Here is a 21,023-nt window from a genome sequence, read left to right as displayed (position 1 = left end):
CAAGGAGATGTGGCAAATGCACTGGCTTCCTGCCATTTGTACTCCCACATCTTACTTGTAATAACCATATAAAACATAGCATATGAACACAGTAGACAACCAGATGCTTGCTCTTTTTTTTAATGTCTCCGTTTGGTGTTTCTACTGGTGTGGGCCTCCAAGATAATGGTTGTCAAGAAATTCTTGCAGAATATCACCTGTCATTCAATTGCTAACAGGAGTTACAAGTTGGATTTCAATGCTGAAAACACCTTCTCTATTCCTTTCCATCTCTACCCTACTGATCCAGTTCCTGGCTGCTCAGCGATGCCCAAACAAATGTGCCAAAACCCACATGGTAATGGGCATTTTCCATGGAATAAGCGCATGTTTGGAAGCAATACTCACATGGTGTTCTTTACCCCATGGGTTTTGTGCCATAGAACATCTCTTGACACTCATCGCTTTCCTACCCTATCTTGGGTGCCTTTGGAGAGTAAAATATAATGCAGGCATGCCCTCTTATCCATGGGGGTTCTGCTCTGGAACCCAGTGAGGATAACTAAAACAGCAGATACGACTTCTTTCTTCTTTCCCACCCTCTGGGAAAGAAGACACTCTGGAGGGGCTTCTGAGCTCTGGAGGGGCTTCTGGGAACATTCATCCCCAGCCTCTGCTGGGCTCAGACTGAGCTCGACAATAGAAATAATGCAACTCCTGGTTTCATGGAGAAACTGGAAGTGACGTTTTTAATGCCTTATAAGGCATTAGGAGGCCCGGGAAGCCCTCCAGGGAGGGGGCATGCACAGGAGGGTCTGGACCCAATCCACAGATAACTGAATCCACAGATACAGGATCTGCAGATATGGGAGCCCTCCTGTATTAATAATCACAGCAACAACCCATAAGTTAGGATCAACTCCTAATGAGTTTGAATTAATAATAATCCATGAATTGGGATTTTTCCATGTGGGTTTTTGAATTAGTGGTTGCAAAATCCATGTGGATCTGAATATCCATGAGTTTGGTAGGTGAGATGGTGTCCTAGACTGCCCTCCTGGGGAGTCTTTAAACTGCCTCCTTCCCCTCTGCATCTCCTCTCAAACATCCCTCTTCCCTGCCATTCCTCTTTTCCGCCTTCCCTTTTTTGTTTGATTATCTAACTCAGAAAACCTCAAAACTCAGTTTCTGCTATTTTTAAAAATTCTTCCCTCCCCAATCTGGTTTGTCCAAGTTATTGAAGTTGTTGCTTTGCTAAAATCAACAACAATTATTGATAAGCACTTAACAATTGTCCCTATTCCAATTTTTGCCTTAGCTCTTCTCAACTGCCCAGTTAGGACATAAACTTCGCCAGAGGTCAGAATCCAATTCCTCAGAGATGCTGTATTGAAATTGCCCTGCTGTTTTGTTCCTGACAGAGCAGTAAGTGCACTGACAGGCCCACAATAATTGAATACGGCACAATGCTTCATTAAGTTAACACTTAAACACAATGGCACTCTGCTGCCCACACATTTGTAATTAATTGTCAAATCTCTCAGCATCACCCTAGTCACCCTGCCCTCTTTTTAATCAGGTGCCCTTTCTTGTCCTGCTTCTGCTCTAGAGATCATCACATTAGAGAGCAAAGTTGTAAAAGCTCCGGATTGCCCAATATTTTCCAGACCAGACACAGTTCACATCTTGTCCTCAGCTCTTTGCTAAATACAAGAAATTATGTTTAATGTCGTGCTTTGAAAACATTTTTTTTTTAAATGAGAACGACCATTTACACAGACAACACAGAAAAATAAAGATCAAGCTAGATTTAAAATGGCTGAATGTTGGAAGGGATACCTGGAGAGGTTATAGACGTTGCTGTTTTTGTGCAAAATAGTGGTGAAAGTAATGATAATGCAAATCTAAAACTCTTTGGATGGTAGCAACTTTTTAGATGTCTACTAGTCAGGTTAGGTCTGAGTTGGAAATAAAAAAAACACTTTAGTTGCCCTGGTTGATGTTCTAGAGATGGACTCTAGAGAATGTCTTCTAGATTTCTCAGTGGCTTCCGATGGTCTGGGTATTAAATCCTTCAGGAGGGTGTGAGGGCACACTGCTTGACAATCCTGTCTTGCCTGTCTGGATGAAGGCATTTAGGAGACTGACGTTCTAACCTTTGAGAATTATCCTTGGATATCACAAGGCTCTAGCTCAGTGATCTTCAACCAGAGGGCCGTGGCACATTGGTGTGCCATAAATGGTCCACAGGTGTGCCATGGTATGCCATGGGAATTTGAGGAAGGGTCATTTATTAGTAGGGCCATAGGGGGACGTGAGCCCCCTGCCAGCAGTGTGATGTGCCTTGTCAAGGCACACCATCAGTTTTTTTTTTAAATTGACAATTTTAGTGTCTTGTCAGTGTGCCATGAGATGAAAAAGGTTGAAAATAGCTACTCTAGCTTATTTCCCAGTACTATAGCATCTATATGCAGTTGCTGGGAGGATTGGTCATCAGTGATTATTCATCAGTATGCTGGTACCTAACTCTGTTTTTGATTTGACATCAGGTGCACTGGTGACCTCTCTGACTCAATACTATGGCTGAATGTTGGCTTTGTGCTAATAATTCATCTGACTAAGGTAGGTTTTTCATGAAGATGAAAACAGTGTGATCTTATGTTCAATTGACAAATACCGGGTCAGAACAGTGTTGCTACAAAAGCCTTTATGCTGGCAGAACAAAACTATCTAGGTCTGATTCCTTTGCTAATAATAATAATATCATCATGTAGCCTTGTTCTGATTAGTGGCAGGGCTGGAGGGGGGCAGGGGGCAAAAGCCCCAAGCGCTGCATCTGTGCGGTGTTGCAGACCGCTCAAAAACCTTCTGAGGCTTCTGATGCGGTCTTAAGCAGTACTTCCGGTTTCCCTGAAGTGTTGTTTAAGACTTGTGGGAAGCATCAGAAAGCTTTCTGAGTTGTCCTCAATGCTGCTCTAGGCTCTGTTGCTGAGTAGTTATCTGGGTGGGGGGAGTGGGGCAGCATCATGGACCTGGGCAGGTCCATAACTGATTCTGAAGCCGTGTAGAGGGAGAGCAAGTCTTTTCTTCAGTCAATTCCCTGCTGGCTTTGCATCTTAAAAAATTCTCTTCAGCCTTCTTGAAAATTCCCCAACTTTTCATTCTGTGAATGAGGAGATAAAATTGGGAGGGGCCTTTTCGGCATAGTCCTAATCGTCATCATTTGGAATGAGGAAAAGAAGCTTTAACACATTCAATGAACATACACAGAGAAGTAGGATAGGCAGCGGGCCATGCCCCCAACTGACGTCTGTTTATATCGAGATATCAATACAGAATAATACATAGGGCTTCCTTTGTGTGATGTGCTGCAATCCGTTGCGTGCCTGGGGACTTAACTACAATGAACTAAAGCAGTGGTTCTCACACATTTAGCACCAAGACCCACTTTTTAGAATGAGAATCTGTCAGGACCCACTGGAAGTGATGTCATGACCGGAAGTGACATCATCAAGCTGGAAAATTTGTAACAATTCTAGGCTGCAAGCCTACCCACACTTACACAGGAATAAGTTCCATTGACTATCATTGTCAAAAGAATATACATCATCATTGGCATCCTTCAGTCTTGGGAGACTATGGTATCGCGCTCTGAATGGTTGTTCTGGAACAGTGTCTAGTGTGACTGAAGAGGCCAATTCGGGAGTGACAATCCCTTCCACAGTGGGAGCAAATGTAGTCTGTACCTGATGTGTCTCCCTGGCTGTGGGCCTTCCTTCTTTGCCTCTTTGCCTCAGTCTGATGGGCAAGTGTCTCTTCAAACTGGGAGAGGCCATGCTGCACAGCCTGCCTCCCAGCGGGACGCTCAGAGGCCGAGGTTTCCCACCTGTTGAGGTCCATTCATAAGGCCTTCAGATCCCTCTTGCAGATGTCCTTGTATTGCAACAGTGGTCTACCTGTAGGGCACTTTCCCTGCACGAGTTCTCCATGGATCAATGGCCCAAAGGATCTGGCCATTGCCCATTCTCACGACATTACAAGCCAACGCAGGCGTCTCTGTTTCAGCAGTGCATACATGCTAGGGATTCCAGCTTGTTCCGGACTGTGTTGTTTGGAACTTTGTCCTGCCAGGTGATACCGAGGATGCATCGGAGGCAGTGCATGTGGAAAGTGTTCAGTTTCCTCTCCTGTTGTGAGTGAAGAGTTCATGACTCGCTGCAGTACAGAAGTGTACTCAGGACGCAAGCTCTGTAGACCTGGATCTTGATATGTTCTGTCAGCTTCTTGTTGGACCAGACTCTCTTTGTGAGTCTGGAAAATGTGGTAGCTGCTTTACCAATGTGTTTGTTTAGCTCGGTATCAAGAGAAAGAGTGTCGGAGATAGCTGAGCCAAGGTACACAAAGTCATGGACAATGCCGGAAAGTACTGGCAAAGAGAGGTCAGACTGAGCACATAGTGGGGTGAGGGGCAATGAAGACACATGATTGAAAGAAGTGCAGGATTCAGCTGGAGTGGGGGGGGGAGAATGTGAGGAAAGTGATTGTGGACCTTTGAAAGGTGTGGAGGAGTGAAGGCAGGGACAGTAAGAGACGTGCTAACTGCGATTATGGAATTGGGGGGAATGTGCCTGTGGGAAGGAGTGGGGTGGGGAGAAGTGCCAATTGCCTGCTCCTGTATTTAAGAAAAAAGACTGCGACCAAAAGCCCAATCCTAGGCAATATGTCGACTCAGAAGTAAGCCCCACTATAGTCAATGGGGCTTACTCCCAGGTAAGTGTGGATAGGATTGTGGCCCAACGCCCTTCCCCTAAAAGGTGAAAGACAAGGCAGGGAGGGTCGCTTTGGGGAGTTGCAGGCAAACTGTGGCACCAGGACCCTTTTAGCCAGCCAATTCTTGGGCTGGTGGCCTCAGCAGACTCACTTGCTTCCTACCTGCTTGCCTGCTCCTGCCTCCCTCATTCTCACTCCAGACCTCTCTGCCTGGACTTGATACCCAATCCTAGGCATGTCTACTCAGAAGTAAGCCCCATAATAGTCAACAGGGCTTATTCCCAGGTAAGTGTGGATAGGATTGTGGCCCAAAGCCCTTCCTCTGAATGGTGAGAGACAAAGTAGGGAGGGTCGCCTTGGGCAGTTGCAGGCAACTGTGGCAGGAAAAGGGACTTCCGTGGACCCTTCGCCAGGCCAGCCAGTTCTTGGGCTGGTGGCCTCAGCAAACGCGCTCCCTTCCGACCTGCTTGCCTGCTCCTGCCTCCCTCCTTCTCACTCGCTCCACGGGCTTCTCTAGCTGCCCAATCAGTATGCAGGGCAGACTTGATACCCAATCCTAGGTGTGTCTACTCAGAAGTAAGCCCCATAATAGTCAACGGGGCTTACTCCCAGGTAAATGAGGATCCTCTCATTTGCAGCCTTCTTCTCGCTCAGCAGCAGGAGATGCAAAGCAGCCACGGCTGCTCCTTTTTTGCCGGCTGCAGCATGAGGGTCAAAGCAGCCACTTCTCCCCTCCCCCGTTCATGTGTGGCTGCTGCCTTCCTCCTCTGGCCCCGCGCACACCTGAGGCTGCCTTGCGGCATAGCGGTTGAAAACTGCTGCTATAAAGAGTGACTGTCATTGTTCTCTGCATTTCTCCTGCAGCTGTCTAAGGGAGAAAACCATATCAGTGGTGGACCTGTTTGCTCGGAACCAGCACTGCGATTCTGGATAGACGCTCTCTGCAAGTACCTGGAGCCTCTTTAGTGCAACTAGGGCAAACAGCTTTCCTATAATGCTAAGGAGAGCGATGGCATGGTAGTTATTGCAGTCACCCCTGTCACCTTTGTTGTACAGCGTAACGATGTTTGCAACCCTCATGTCCTGTAGTACTTCACCTTCTCTCCAGCAGAGACAGAGGATTTCATGCAGCTCAGTGGCAATGATCTCTTTGCAGCCCTTTAGGACCTCAGCAGGGATGCTGTCTTTCCCAGGTGCCTTGCCAGAGGCAAGGGAGTCCAGGGCCACGTTGTTCTTCTAGGGCTGGTTCACTGTCAAGCTCCTCCAACACAGGCAGGCACTCGATGTTGTTCAGCACTTCTTCGGTAACTACATTTTCTCTGGAATTCAGCTCAGAGTAGTGCTACACCCAGCGTTCCATCTGCTGCGCCTGGACGTGTTTTGTGCATGACATGGAGCTGAGCAGACTGCAGATGGACCTTGTCGCCCTTCAAGAGACGAGGTTACCAGATTCAGGATCTGTCAAGGAGAGAAATTTCTCATTTTTCTGGCAGGGAAAACCACTCAGTGAGACCAGGGAAAGCATTGGCTTTGCGGTCAGAAATAACCTACTGGAATCCATCATCCCACCTACTGCGGGAAGTGAAAGAATTTTGTCTCTGCAGCTCCACTCATCAGCAGGACTTGTCACTCTCATCAGTGCATATGCACTGACTCTGCCATCTCCAGCAGAAGATAAAGACAAATTCTACGATGACCTGGCCACCACTATCAAGAAAGTCCCTGAGAAAGAGCCATTGTTCATCCTTGGCGATTTCAATGCTAGAGTTGGTGCTGATCACAGTTCGTGGCCCACTTGCTTAGGTCAGTTTGGCACAGGGAAGATGAACGAAAATGGCCAATGCCTGCTAGAGTTTTGCTGCCATCATGGTCTCTGTGTCAGCAACACATTCTTCAACACGAAGCCCCAACACAGTGTCTCTTGGAGACACCCACGATCAAAGCACTGGCACCAGCTCGACCTGATTCTCACAAGACACTCCATCCTTCCCATTATCAAGATCACACGCAGTTATCAGGGTGCTGCCTGCGACACTGACAACTCCCTGGTGTGCAGCAGAGTGAAACTGCAAACAAAGCAACTGTATCGCACGAAAAAGGAAGGAAGACCTCGCATTGATACCAGCAAGACCCAGGATCAGAGAAAAGTAGAGGAATTTGCAAGAGCACTTGAGGAAATTCTTCCAGACCTGGCCGATGCAAATACATCCAACAGATGGGAACATTTCAAGAATGCGGTTTACAACACCGCCTTGTCCATATTTGGCAAGAAGACCAACAAGACGGCAGACTGGTTTGAATCCCACTCTGAGGAGCTGACACCAGTCATTGAGGAAAAGAGGAGAGCTCAAGCAGCATACAAAGCCTGTCCCAGTGAGTGCAACCTGCAGGTCCTCTGAGCTGCTCACAGCAAAGTCCAGCAGACTGCCAGGAGATGTGCTAATGACTACTGGCTTCAACTCTGTTCCTGGATACAGATAGTAGCTGACACGGGCAACATCAAGGGGATGTATGACGGTATCAAGCAGGCCCTAGGTCCAACACAGAAGATAATTGCCCCTCTGAAGTCTGCCACAGGTGAGGTCATCCAGAATATACATAGTAGCTTGTTAAAAGTAGAGATCTGTAACATTTCGTCAAATGCAGTCACACACAGTGACTAATACATGACTAATTAGACACATACATCATGTCTAATATATTAAAAATAAAATATTGAAATGAATGGGGACCCAACTGAAATTGGCTCATGACCCACCTAGTGGGTCCCGACCCATAGTTTGAGAAACACTGGACTAAAGTGTTGTGGTCAGGGATTTCTACCATGAATATGCATCCCCCATGCACATTCACTAAATATGTGGAAAGGGTTTCTCTGGCTGTTTCACTGGGTGATACATCTTGAGTTACTTGGAATGTAATGTGTGAAATGGTCTTGAGTACACTGGTGTAAGAATGTTGTGAACCACTAAGAAATAAACAACACAAGCACTTATGTATAAGGGCAGCATGACTAAGCAACAGTTAGTCATAGTGTAATAGGTTTCGTGTAATAGGTTTCGTCTAACAAGAAACATTAATTTTTGGCAACTAGCTGATTCTGTGCTAAATGTCATGAAAATCTGTGGTGGTATTACGTAGGATTGTTTGCTAGGGGACCCACGACTCTTGACAGCTCGCAAAAGAGCAGCAACATGCTGAATTACACAATTTGTTACAATGCAGCTGCAAGCTGTAATAACCAAGGATTAAACTACAGCAGCATCTGGAGCTGATGTCATGATAAGGGGCTCAAGGTAACTGAGCGTAATTTGTGGAAATAAAGTAGCAGAACCACTGAGTGGTGAAAGGAAATGCTGGGCTGTGGGAAATATGGTAACAAACCTTGCCAAAGCTAAATTTTTTTCAAATGAAATGACTGGCAGTGTGTGGCACAGAAACCGTGCTATACTGGCTCACCAGTCTGTGTCAGTACTGAAGAGGTGCAAAGGAATCACAAATGGATACTCGTCAAATAAGTAGGCATGGCACTGAAATGCAAAAGAATAATGAGGAAAATGTTAAGCAGGGCAGCTAAAGATTAGCACTGACTGTAGCAGGGTACCTGTTGTACCATCTGCCTTCAGAGGGAGATTGACAGCCAAAGGCTTTTCTGTCATTCCAACTCCCTGACTAAGACAGCACCTCAGTGGGAAGGTTGCAGCTATGTGGAGGGGAATTATCGGAGCATCTGGCTGGATGAGAAAGAAAAGGGCTTATTCAGATGATAATTTTACATTTGAACCAAACCCACATGGTTTAGGCCCAATCCTATCCAATTTTCCAGTGTTGGTGCAACTGTGCCAAGAGGGTGTGCATTGCATCCTGTGGTGGAGTGGCAGTCGCAGAGGCCTGCTCAAGGTATGGGAACATTTGTTCCCTTACCTCGGGGCTGCATCGCAGCTGCGCTGGTGCTGGAAAGTTGGATAGGATTGGGCCCATATGCCCCAAATCTGGGGCATGTCAGATGAGGAAAAAGGGATAGGAACTTGGCATGTGCTAGTACTGTAGAGACCCACCCCTCTCACTCTTGTGCCCTGTTCACCCTCCTGCCTGGCCCACTTCCCTCCCTGCTCCTTCCTTGAACTGCCCACGAGCTGCTTCCACCGCCACATTATTTGCTGTGGTAGGGATCAGCATGCTGCTGTCATGGGTGTAGGGCTTCTGGCTATTAGCACTGGCAGTCCTGAAGTGCATGAGAGCAGCACACCTTTTAAGGTGCTGTATTGGGACAGAGGTGGAGCGTGAGATCTACTGCCGTAAGACTACAATAGGATTGGGCTGCCCAGCTGTGTGCATTCAAGCATTCTTGCTAGTAGCTGACACTAACTAGCTACTGGTGTAGTGTTTTACCAGTGCAGCTAGCAGTATTAACAGCAAGGGTAGGGAGAAGTTTGAGGCAGGTAAGTGATGTGCTGGGTGGTGAGGGAGTTCATTTTGGAGACAGAGAGTGGGTGTTTTGGAACCGAGGGAGGGCTGGAAAGGAGGCAGTTCAAGCCCGGGAGGGGGCGGAGTAAGTGGAACAGGCCTCCACTGCATCCTAACCCCCATCCAGGGTCTGAAAGTCCTATTTGGAACTATTTGGTTCTGCGCCAGCAATGGTACAGATTCGAGTAGCCCCAGTGTACAGGCTGGGGCTCGACATGGGATACAGGAACAAACGTTCCCTTACCCTGATGATATCTTCCGCCTGCACAAGTCCAGTGCTGGATACAGCATAAGCCCAGCAGCACTGTTGTGCCAGCATTGGATAGGATTGGGCCGTAAGTGCTGGAAGAGGCTGGGGCAGGCAAAGCTACCTTCCAAGGTAGCTGGCACTAGAATTCCTGCTCTGCCCTCAGCCAGGACACTCTAGCAATGGAGACATTCCTCCACTTCTTGAAGAACACCTCTATTCCTTGAGTGGCCTACTCAAGGGTAGACCACTCTAGGAATGGAGACATTCCTCCACTTCTCGAAGAACATTCTTAGAGTGATCTGCTCAAGGGTGAACCACCCAACACTCAAAGTACCCTCAGGTGTGACTCAGATATGACTACTTTAGCTTCCTTCTTACACTCATCTACCTTAGGAAACTTCCTTGGCACTAATGACAGCACTTTGTAAGATGGGGGTTTAACAGACCCCTGTAGACATCAAAACGTATTATTTCCGCAGTCTGTTGAACTTTGTTAAATTGAGCAATCACTGTATACTATTTCTTCATTACATCGGAGAAAGGTCCTTGTCAATTCAGTAGGACATTCACCCCCAAATTTGGGTTTCTAGCAACCAAATTAAAGATAAGCAACATGGAAAAACAAAGGTGAAACTTATTTGCTGATGATAAGGAGCTGATGGTGGGTTGATCCATGAATTTTGCTGCTAAATTGCCCTTTGGCCAGTAGCCTCCAGGATGACCCAATGGCTTTAAAAGGAGATTAGACAATTTCAGAAAGGGCAAGTCTTACCTATGGCTACTAGTTATGATGGATAAATATTTCCAGATTCAGCGGCAATATGCTTCTGAATACCAGTGACTGGGGAACAATGATGGGAGAGAAGATTCCCTTCCCTTCCTGCTTGTGACCTTCCATGATGCATGTGGTTGGCCACTGCAGGAAACAGAATGCTGGACTGGCTGGTCCAGCTTATGATGTCATGTAGAAGCCTACAAAACTGAGTGACTGAAGACTAGCGTTTCCCAGGGATGGACCGAGACTTGGATGACTTGGACTCAAGTTGCAAAAACATGTATTTTTCATGACTTGTATAGACTTAAGTCAAAAACTTGGGCACTGACTCGAGACTCAGGGGTTTACCCCCAACATGAAGACTCAAATAGACTTGAGTCAAGACTCACTTTTGTGAATGCTTGCAACTCTGTTTTGTGTGCGTGCTTGCTTTTTTCGTGCTAGTTTTTCAAAAGTACTCAGACTTGAGTCAAAATGACTTGAAAAACAGCTCTGGATGAGTTGCAACAGCCACTGTTATGACTCATGGGTGACTCAAGTCAAGGGAGCAGACACTTGGGACTTGACTCAAGTCTTGGTACTGTGGCTCCAGCACATCCCTGACAATTCCAGAGTACAGATAGAATGGAGGTACCCTAAGTCAGCACCTGGCACATCTAGCAAGCTATCACAGTGAAGCAGGGAGCAAGCCAGTCACCTGCAATCTACTGCCAGAGTTGCTGATTAGGGACTACTTTTACTTATTATGTATGCAAAAAAGAGCCAATGTCAAGATGATACCCTTGACATTTAACCCATTTTACATATGTATATAAAATGAGAGATTGTGTGTGTGTGTGTGAGAGAGAGAGAGAGAGAGAGAGAGAGAGAGAGAGAGAGAGAGAGAGAGAGCTTCCTATAGAGCCAGGTTCATAATTCTGACATTCCTGACTCTCCGCTCCCTACTGAGTCCCGTTGAAAGCCCTGCCTCCTTACAAAGACTGCTTAATTATAACATCATTCAGTCGCTGGAGTGCTGCCAGGTGCTGTTGCCTTGTTGCTGTGCTATGTGTTTGCTGCTTCTCTATGTATGGGGCTTTGATTTGGCTGGGGAAAGCCAAGGCCTCCACCTGCTCCAGGAAATGCTATCATTGCAAGCTCATGAATTATGGAAGCAGCGGGAGGGCTTCAAAGAGCAGTGTGGCTTGAAACCCTGAAAACACTCTGAACTTGTCACCCCTGCTGGGTGTTTGAGTTCTGCTTATCACAGAGCAAAACTGACAAGGCCGCCTGTATTGTAGAAGTGCAGTTCTTCCAATGAGCCACAGTTAGTATGAATTAATGTGAGATCCCTGTGCAGTCACCTTTTTGCATGATCAGGTGGTGGGGCAAGAAGATGTCGATGTATTCAATTTATTAAATGTCCCCTGGATTGTTCTATAACATTACCATAATTTTGGGTAAGAACATAAGAAGAGCACTGCTGGATCAGGCCAAAGACCCATCTAGTCCAGCTTCCTATATAGCTTACATATAGGCTAATGGGTTCTGAGCTGTCTGTGACAGATCAGGAGAGAGATCTTGGGGTCCTTGTGGACAGCTCGATGAAAGCGTCGACCCAATGTGCGGTGGCAGTGAAGAGGGCTAATTCCATGCTTGGGATTATTAGGAAAGGCATTGAGATAAGACAGCTAATATTGTAATGCCGTTGTACAAATCGATGGTAAGGCCACACCTGGAGTATTGTGTCTAGTTCTGGTTGCCACATTTCAAAAAGGGTATAGTGGAGATGGAAAAGGTGCAGAGGAGAGCCATGATGTGTATGTGCAACCTCCTGATTTTAGAAATGGGCTGTGTCAGATGCAAGGGAGGCACCAGGATGCAGGTCTCTTGTTGTGCTGGGGCATTTGGTGGGCCGCTGTGAGACACAGGAAGCTGGACTAGATGGGCCTATGGCCTGATCCAGTGGGACTGTTGTTATGTTCTTATGAGAGCAACCAAAATGATTACTGGGCTGGGGCACCTTCCCTATCAGGAAAGGCTACAGTGTTTCTGCCTGTTTAGTCTAGAAAAGAGGTACCCAAGGGGGGACATGATTGAGACATACAAAATAATGCAGGGGATGGACAGAGAAGACAGAGAGACACTCTTTTCCCTCTCACAAAACACCAGAACCAGGGGACATCCACGAAAGTTGAGTGTTGGGAGAGTTAGAACAAACAGAAGAAAATATTTCTTTACCCAGCATGTAATTAGTTTGTGGAAGTCTTTGCCACAAGAAGTAGTTATGGCATCTTGCCTGGATGTCTTTAAGAGGGGATTGAACAAATTTCTGGAGGAGAAGTTCATTACGGGTTACAAGTCCAGGTTACAAGTCCATACATACAAGTAGGTATGTGCAAGCTCTTGGTTTTAGAGACAGGCTACCTCTGATTGCCAGATGCAGGGTGAAGGCACCGGGACGCAGGTTGTGTCTGTTGTCTTGTGAACTCCCTCAGGCATTTGGTGGGCCACAATGAGATACAGGAAGCTGGACTAGATGGGCCCTTTGCCTGATCCAGCAGGGCTATTCTTATGTTCCTGTATCTCATAGTGGCCCACCAAATGCTTCAGGGAACACACTAGACAACAGACACAATCTGCATCCTGGTGCCTTCCCTGCATCTGGCAATCAGAGGCAGCCTACCTCTACCTTGCACATACCTACCATTCTTGCACATACCTCCCTACCCCAGGAATTCTTACCATTTACAATTGTTTCACTCTATGCTGCAAAGGCATCTTTTGCTGCTTTCAGGAAGACTGTTTAAGGAAGCTTAAACACCTTCTTGTTGGCTTTGAGGGGGTACTTGAGCTACACTGTTCTGAGAAAGCCTTGGCCACTTTCTGCCAAATTTAAAACAATTACTGTCTTTTCAGTTTCTCCAAATGTGGTCCCCTATTGTTTAAAAACCAAGGATTCCCTTAATTCTCTCTCTTTGTATCACAACAGTACTGAAGAAAAAGAGTTATTGATCCCTATCTCCAAAATAATGAAAAATGGCACTGCTGAATATTAGGTGATTGCAGTCCAATATTTGACTAGCAATTTCAAACTACTGTGAATTTCAGCCTTTTTCTGATCCTGGGTTTATACCCTTCTTCTCTCTGCCTCTTCTATCTCCCACTTTTGCTTTCTCTCTCAGAAGTCCCTCTCTGGCTTTTTGCTATTCTTGCTCCAACCAGAGGTGTAGCTAGGTCATTTGATACCCAGGGCCCATAAATTTTTGTCACTCCATATGACTTAATTAATTTAATTAATTAATTATATTGTTTAATTAATTAATTCACTTTTTATACCACCCTTCCTCTAAGCAGCTCAGGATGGTGCACATTGTTCCTCCCCTTATTTTGTCCTCACAACAACCCTGTGAGGTAGGTGAGACAGAGATAGTAATAGTCATGACATGGAATGAATAATAATAATGGCCAGAAAAATAAATGCAGTGAATATTTCCCCACAAGCAATGGATGAAATTCTGCATCAAATGGTAGTTCAGTTCAGTTCAGTAAGACCTTTATTGGCATAAAATACAGAGAAAAAAACAAAACAAGACACAAATATACAACAACATCACAAACATAAACATCAGTCCTTTCTTCACACACTGCCCAGAGTCCCAGAGTTCTGCCTGGCTATTACCCCGGATAAAAAGGAAGCGACCTTATCCAGGGACTCAGGTTCAGATGTGGAAAGGAGAAACTGGAGCATGATTTAATCCTCCCAGCCCTGCATCCTAGTTAACAATGGGCCTAGATATTTCATGCGTGAAGCATCATGTAATGAACAGTAGGAAAAGGTATGTGTTAGAGTCTCGATACAATCCCTACCACACTTGCATTTCCTCTCCGAGTAGGGGGTACCACTAAACCTGCCTGTTAACAAGGTCGATGGAAGAGCGTTACATCTTGCAAGTTTGAAAGCTCTCCAAGCCTGCGGGCACTCCAGGTGATAAAAGAAGGAGGCTGGTTTCCCAAAACTAACCAGAACATGGAGATAGAGTGGAGAGTATGTGGTTTTGGCAGCACTAAGCAACATCAAATGGTAGATAACATGATGGTATTATTCCTAAAAGCCACGATTTCCAGAATTTTGGTCACTAGGGTGTCACCCCCCCCCATGTTTCATTGGCCTGTTTTGAGTTAAGGCAGTGGTTCTCAAACTTTTAACACTGGGGCCCACTTTTTAGAATGACAATCTGTTCAGGAACCACCGCAAGTGATGTCATGGCTGGAAGTGACATCATCAAGCAAAATAAAATAATTATAAATAATTAAATTAAAGAAAAACAAATAAATAAGGGGAAGCCAGCCCTGTTTCACCAAGTGAATTTTCTCTGTAGCCTGCCTGCAATAACACCCCCCCCCCAGACACACTGATAAAGAAGTCAGATTTTCAGCCCTCCCCAGTGCCCACCTTATCAGCTCAAGCATCTGGTTTATTCTTTGGAGGGGGGGGGTTGCTGCCTGCAATAACACCCCCCCCACAAATAAAGCAGTGAGATTTTCCGCCCTCCCCAGTGCCCACCTTACCAGCTCAAGCCTCTGGTTTATTCTTTGGGGGGGGGGCTGCCTTCTGGAGCATTTGTTGAGCTCCACTTTCATCAGATTGGGACCATGCAGCCAGCACTGCATTCCTCTTTGCCTGACTTGACCAGGAGCCAAGGCATATTTGCTTACTTGTGAGTAAACGCGACCATGTGGCTTACCTTTGCTTTCCATAGGGCTCAATACATTCTTCCGCTTGGAGGGAGGGACTTCCTTCCTGGGTGTTTTTTTTGGGGCTGCTTTCATTGGATAGGAAGCATTCTGGTTTCATTGGATTCCTCTCAGCCTGCCCTTTCCAATGAACTATGGCACGTTTGCCTATTCGCGAGTAAATGCACAATATGGCTCAGTTTCATTTTCCATAGGATTCAATGCATTTTTTGGTTTCCGGTTCTTTGGTCTAACTTTTGATGGAAAAGAGATATTTCAGTCTGGTTTTTTGCATTGCATTCTGCTAGAAATTGTGCATTCAAACTATAGATATTCATATGTTAATGAGAGCAAATTGTTGTGGGTATACAAGAGAATTCTTACTTTGCAAACTAACAGTCCAATCCTAAGCCTCCCAGTGCCCACAACTCCAAAATGGTGACTGCTGCATCCAATGGACACCAGGCTAGCACCAGGAGTCTACCCAGGGTTACCCCGGGTAATACAGCCGCAATGCCAATAGGTCTCCTTGGATCTGTGCCTGATTTTGAGCAGGCGCAGACATGAGGAGGCTCGTGTCAGGCTGCCTGGGCTAGGAGGGAGATTAGGATTTGGCGGCAGAGCTTGCCTCTGTCTATGCCCCCCTCCTGGGTCTGATCCTCCGTCCCTCACCCCGTTCTGCCCACTCCCTGCCTCCCCCCACCACGAACTCACCACCAGTCAGTGCTGCAGGAGCACCATCCATCTGTCTGTGTGATGCTCAACGCCAACTGCCCACCTTTCCGGGTGCTGCAAACGTGCTTTATGGCATATTCACAACACCCAGTGTCGACACTCTGAGCCCCCAGGATAGGGCTTTAATTTGCTTACCAAGGCTGCAATCCTATACACATTTTGCAGGTATAAGTCCTCCTGAATTCACAGTGAGACTTACTTCTACATAGACATGCATAGGATTGCATTAAGAAAGTTTTTGATCATTCTTCATGTCTCCTTGGTGAACGGGTTTACTGCTTAATCACTTCCTTAGATTCAGGTTCTTGTAGAGGCTCTTTCATTGTATGTTGTTACTCCATGTAGACTAATTAACATTTTGAGACATCAAATGAAAGGCAACACAAACTATAAAGTATTATCTTTTATTGTATTATTTAAAACACCTCCACACACCATTTCCCTTGTCAAATAACATCTGAAGTAATTGTACAATGGAACAATGCAGCAAATTAATGTTTGAGCAAGAGACGTATTTTGATATAAGCGTCTCGTCTTGATCTAGTGTTTGTTGACTTGAATATTTTGGCAAATGGTAATTGGTCATTTACTGTTGGCCCCAAATCAATAAACAGCAGATGAAATATTTGAGGTTGTTTCCAGAAAGCTATAGTCGATAGCCAAAAACGCAATTTTAAAAATCCCATCCCAGAATACACTTCCTTCAAATAGCAGAATCATACAAACATTCACAATGTGAATTTATTTGTGAATAAATCCCAAATCTATAATGATTGCAGAAATCATGTGGCATGTCAGCCTGGCAAAGGCAAAAATCAGATCTGACAGAAATCATGCGCAAGAAAATGCAGCAAAATGTATCCAGTCCATTATTCATCCCCAGGTCATTCTTCAGATTTTGACAGTATTGATTATTTCACTGAACTCGCTGTTTCCGAGAACAATAAATCTTTCACAAAAGTAGAATTTCCTCTAAGTAGCGATCTGTCAAATTCATCTAGATATGTAACTGTATACCAGATTATGATTCTGAACACGCTGCAGTTTGAAAGGCTGTTGAAAAGTTAGAGATATTGCTAGGTGTAGCGTCTACTAATTTTTTTGTCCCAAGAATACCCATCTTCTTCATCCCCAGTATCAACAACATTTATGCTGGAATGATGCAGGCTATTGAATTCTATTTCTGAAAGTTACAGGAAGAAAGGGTACCACTTATATAAATCAGTGAGGCAGACCAGCTCAAGATAATACTTTTTTTAAACAGGATAATTTGAGCTATCTATGGATTTCTGTAGGCATTCAGTAAGCAGTGGCGTTCCTGGCCACTGCACCACCCAGGGTACACCTCCAGGGGTGCTAATGCCCCCACCTGGTGGTGCTGCCCCCCATGCCTGCTGCCTCCCCCTCCCCAGGCATTCTGAGAGCTGGGGAGGCTGTGCTTCTGGAGGTCAAAAATGATTACTTCTGGTTTTTGACCGAAAACAGAATTTTCAGCCTCCAGAAGGCCTCCTGGGCAGGGGGATGCTCTTAGGGGACGGTCCTCAAATCAGCATGCTGATATCGGCGGCTAACTGAATACCATGGGGGGGGGGGTGCTGTGACACATCATGGATGGTGGAGTGGCACCACCCCTCCAATCATGGCACCCAGGGCATTTGCACCCCTTGTCTCTCCCCCAGGTACACCACTGTCAGTGACCACACTATCTGTGGGATAAGACAGAGTGCAAACCCTATGATTCATCTGCAATTTTAAGGGCAAAACAAGTGGTCTGGTAAAATCAAAGCACATTGATTTTGTCAGAATTCTGGGGGGGGGGAATGCCCCTTCCTCCTGTTCAGTTTCCTTACACCCACCTAGAAAAGGATCCCTGGCTAGCTATCCCACTGCCACCAGCCCAGGAATCAGGATCACTAGATGGAGTCCCTAGGCTAAATCTCTCTTCCTTACAATATAAAGATGTTTAAGGGGGTCTCTTTAACTCCTCTCTCCTACCCCCTATAAGCAAAAAGAGTATTGGCTCCCAGGTACCTCAAAGAGAAAACAAAAAGGAATAGAACACAAAACATTTATTAAGATCCATTAACAAACGAACAAAAGGAAGGCTTCTATGCAACCGAGAAATACAGTTAGGTAAAAAAAATACTACAGTTCTAGGAGACTCCTAAACTTAAAGGACTCCCCCAAGGCAAAACCCCTTTGTGAACTGGCTGATAAAAGCAACTAAGGAGAAAAAATAAAAACCTAACACAATCTAACTCAGTATTTTTCAAACTGTGGGTCAAGATTCACTAGGTGGGTCACAAGCCAATTTCAAGTGGGTCATGTAGCTCCTAGCTCAGCCACCATTGAAATTATAGAGCTGAAAATACAGGATAAAGAGCTGCTAGGCAGGGCAGGCTCCCAGTGGGAGAGAGATATGGTGCTTTGCCCTGAATAGGTGGGAAGATGGCACACTGGAAAGGGAGGAAGGCTGTGTGGTTGGATAAGAATCCAAGCCTATGTTCTGCTTTGACTTCTGAGCTGGAATGTTTGAATTCCAAGCTTTGCAAAATAACAGCATAATGTAATGGGACCTTTGGCTGACTGTGGCTTAGGTTTGAAGCCTACATTGATGATGTCACTTCCAGCCATGACTTCATTTCCAGGTTAATGATGTCACTTCTGGTGGGTCCCGACAGATTGTCATTCCAAAAAGTGGGCCTCAGTACTAAAAAGTTTGAGAACCACTACTCCAACTATTTTACTGACTAGCCAGAACCTTTGCCACAGCACCCCAGTGAAGCCAACTCTCCCTTAGGTCTCATCCTCCAGGAAGGCAAAAAGGTTCCACTCTCTAAGGGTTTTATTCTCCCACTAACCACCCTCACTGGAAGCTCTTAGTTAGGGCTCTGAGGAGCCCTAACTAACTAATATCAATGCAGGAGAAAATAGAATAGAATCCACATTTCATGACAGATTTTTATTATATTTTTTGCCTGTAAGATGACAGTTTGTAGGTAGTGCTCACTGAATAAAATCTGGCATTTACAATGAGAAACTTGACTTGTTATGCCGATGACAATATCACGGTCTCTCTTCTGCTTGCAGAACTGGGACTTCTAAGTCTCTGTTGAAAAATAGTACTTCATAATTATATATCACTTGCTGATCTGAGTAGCAACATTGTTTTCATTTCTTAAACCGTTATTATCATTCAGTGTCCAGCCTTTGTTTGATCTCGATCTGACTCAAACATATGTAGCCAAACAGGATGGAGTTTTTAATAATTATAATTATATCTTTCTCAAGAGCATGGGAATTAGTTCTTAAAGCATTTTGCATAATAAGATTCTGTTCTGTTTGTGTTCTTCTACCTAAGGGCAGAAATATGGATTAGAAGAGATAAACCAAATAAACTCTCTAGCATAGTGTACTAATGGACAGCACTCTTAAGATCATATATCTTGTTTTCATACAGGCGAGAAAAGATTAATATTTCTGTAGCGTAAGGCTAATGAATCTGTTTACATAAGAAACAGCCAGATTCCAAGGAACTGTGGAGTTCTATTAGCCCAGGAGACCTCTAGACTAATTTTGCTTGACATACTCTGTGCTCACCTTTCACACTGTTGTCTCAAGGCTAAGATTACAAACTGAGCAATAAGAAACACTCATTGCTTCTTTCTTGCTAGATTTTGTTTTCTTTCTTGTTAGTTGCCAGAAAAGTCAGGGAAAAAGATCTCCCTCCCCCATTTATTCGTTTTACTGTGCAAGGTTTTGTACTTGCGCCTGTCCCTGGAACAACCCCAAACTGGACTCACTAAAACCTTCTGGGCTCTATGCTTGGAGATGCAAATCAATCATTAGACTCCACTCCCGGCTCTACCACCAGACATGTTCTGTGCTCTGTCTTCACATTCAAAGAGTTCCACATTGATCTTCCAATCTATTTCAAGCATTGACCATGCTAATGCTAGACCAACTTCTGACCGTGCGACACTAGGCCAACTATTGTGAAAATGGGGATCATTTAAAAACCAGTTGGTGAAAAGGCACATAGAGATGTGCAGAATGCCCCTGTTAATTATCACATACAGAAACTTGTTTAGCTACCCTTGAAAATTCTCAGTTATTTCTCCTGGGGAGAAATCCTGACATGTGTTTAAAATTTCATGTTTTTGTGATTTTAGTGCCACCCTTAATTGCTCAGGGGTTGCTGATCAAAGGGAAAAAGTAAAACAATCTACTGGATAAGCTGAACACTTTGGGCTAGCCTACGGCCATTCTTTGGATTCTGGCCACAGTGAATAGATCATCTGGCACTTTGGATAAAAAGGTTTCTTGGCAGGAAAAAGGCATGTACCATCCAAGAATGCATATATTTAGAAAAGCTAATGACACATAATATCCAATTATAATTTATATCTGTGCTCCACGTGTGTGTGTGTGTGTGTGTGTGTGTGTGTGTGTGAGAGAGAGAGAGAGAGAGAGAGAGAGAGAGAGAGAGAGTGTGTATATGCAAGCGCATGTAGAGTAGGACTAATTGAGCCTTGTTTTCCTAATTTTCCTGACCTGGAATGTTTGTGCTCCTTTTTTGCCCACTTTTCTTCTTTGTCTTCTCTTTTGTGTGGTTTTTGGATTTGTGGTATGGGAACTTTTAAAAGTAGGGATCAATTTCATTTAATTCTGTATTATACACACTGATGGCACTATCTGAATATCCCTGCAACCTGGGCAAAGAGGAATATTTTAAAGTGGTGTTCCTTTTATAATTAAGAACGTGCAGTCAGCCCTTGTTATCCATGGGGGTTCCATTCTCAGAACCCCTGTGGATGGCAAAAATCTGTGAATGTTCAAATCCACAGATTTTGTGGCCCTTTAAACCTCTGAACATGACCAGAGCAGTGCCCCAGATGCATTTGGAGGATTTCTGAAGCCCGCAGAGGCCACATGCGTCTGCCCGCAACCCCTGCAGGCTTCAAAATGAAAACTGGAGGCGCCTGACGTCCTGCACTGAGCTTTGTTCCATGTACTCCATTTATTTTAATAGAATATGCTTTGCTGTCATGATCCATGATCTGCTTCATGTGTTCCTGATCTGTGAATGGACCCACAGCTTCCAATTTTACCTCATCAGCTCCCAGTTCTAAACTTTCAAAACACGTTATGGTCAGCAATGGAAGATAGGACTTTATAAAGCAGTTATTATAAGATGTTCTTCTTGCAGCTACTATGGTTAAGAATGAAGAAATATCCCCAAATGGGCATTAGCCTTCTATGGAGCACAACTGTCATAGTGGGAAGTGAAGTATGGAATTAAGTTCTCAATATTTAACTTCTTGTTGTCAT

This window comes from Tiliqua scincoides, chromosome 2, assembly GCF_035046505.1.
Source record: "Tiliqua scincoides isolate rTilSci1 chromosome 2, rTilSci1.hap2, whole genome shotgun sequence".
Taxonomy (NCBI): Eukaryota; Metazoa; Chordata; class Lepidosauria; order Squamata; family Scincidae; genus Tiliqua; species Tiliqua scincoides.
The sequence above is the reverse complement of the archived record's forward strand: the minus strand, read 5'-3'. Positions refer to the sequence as shown.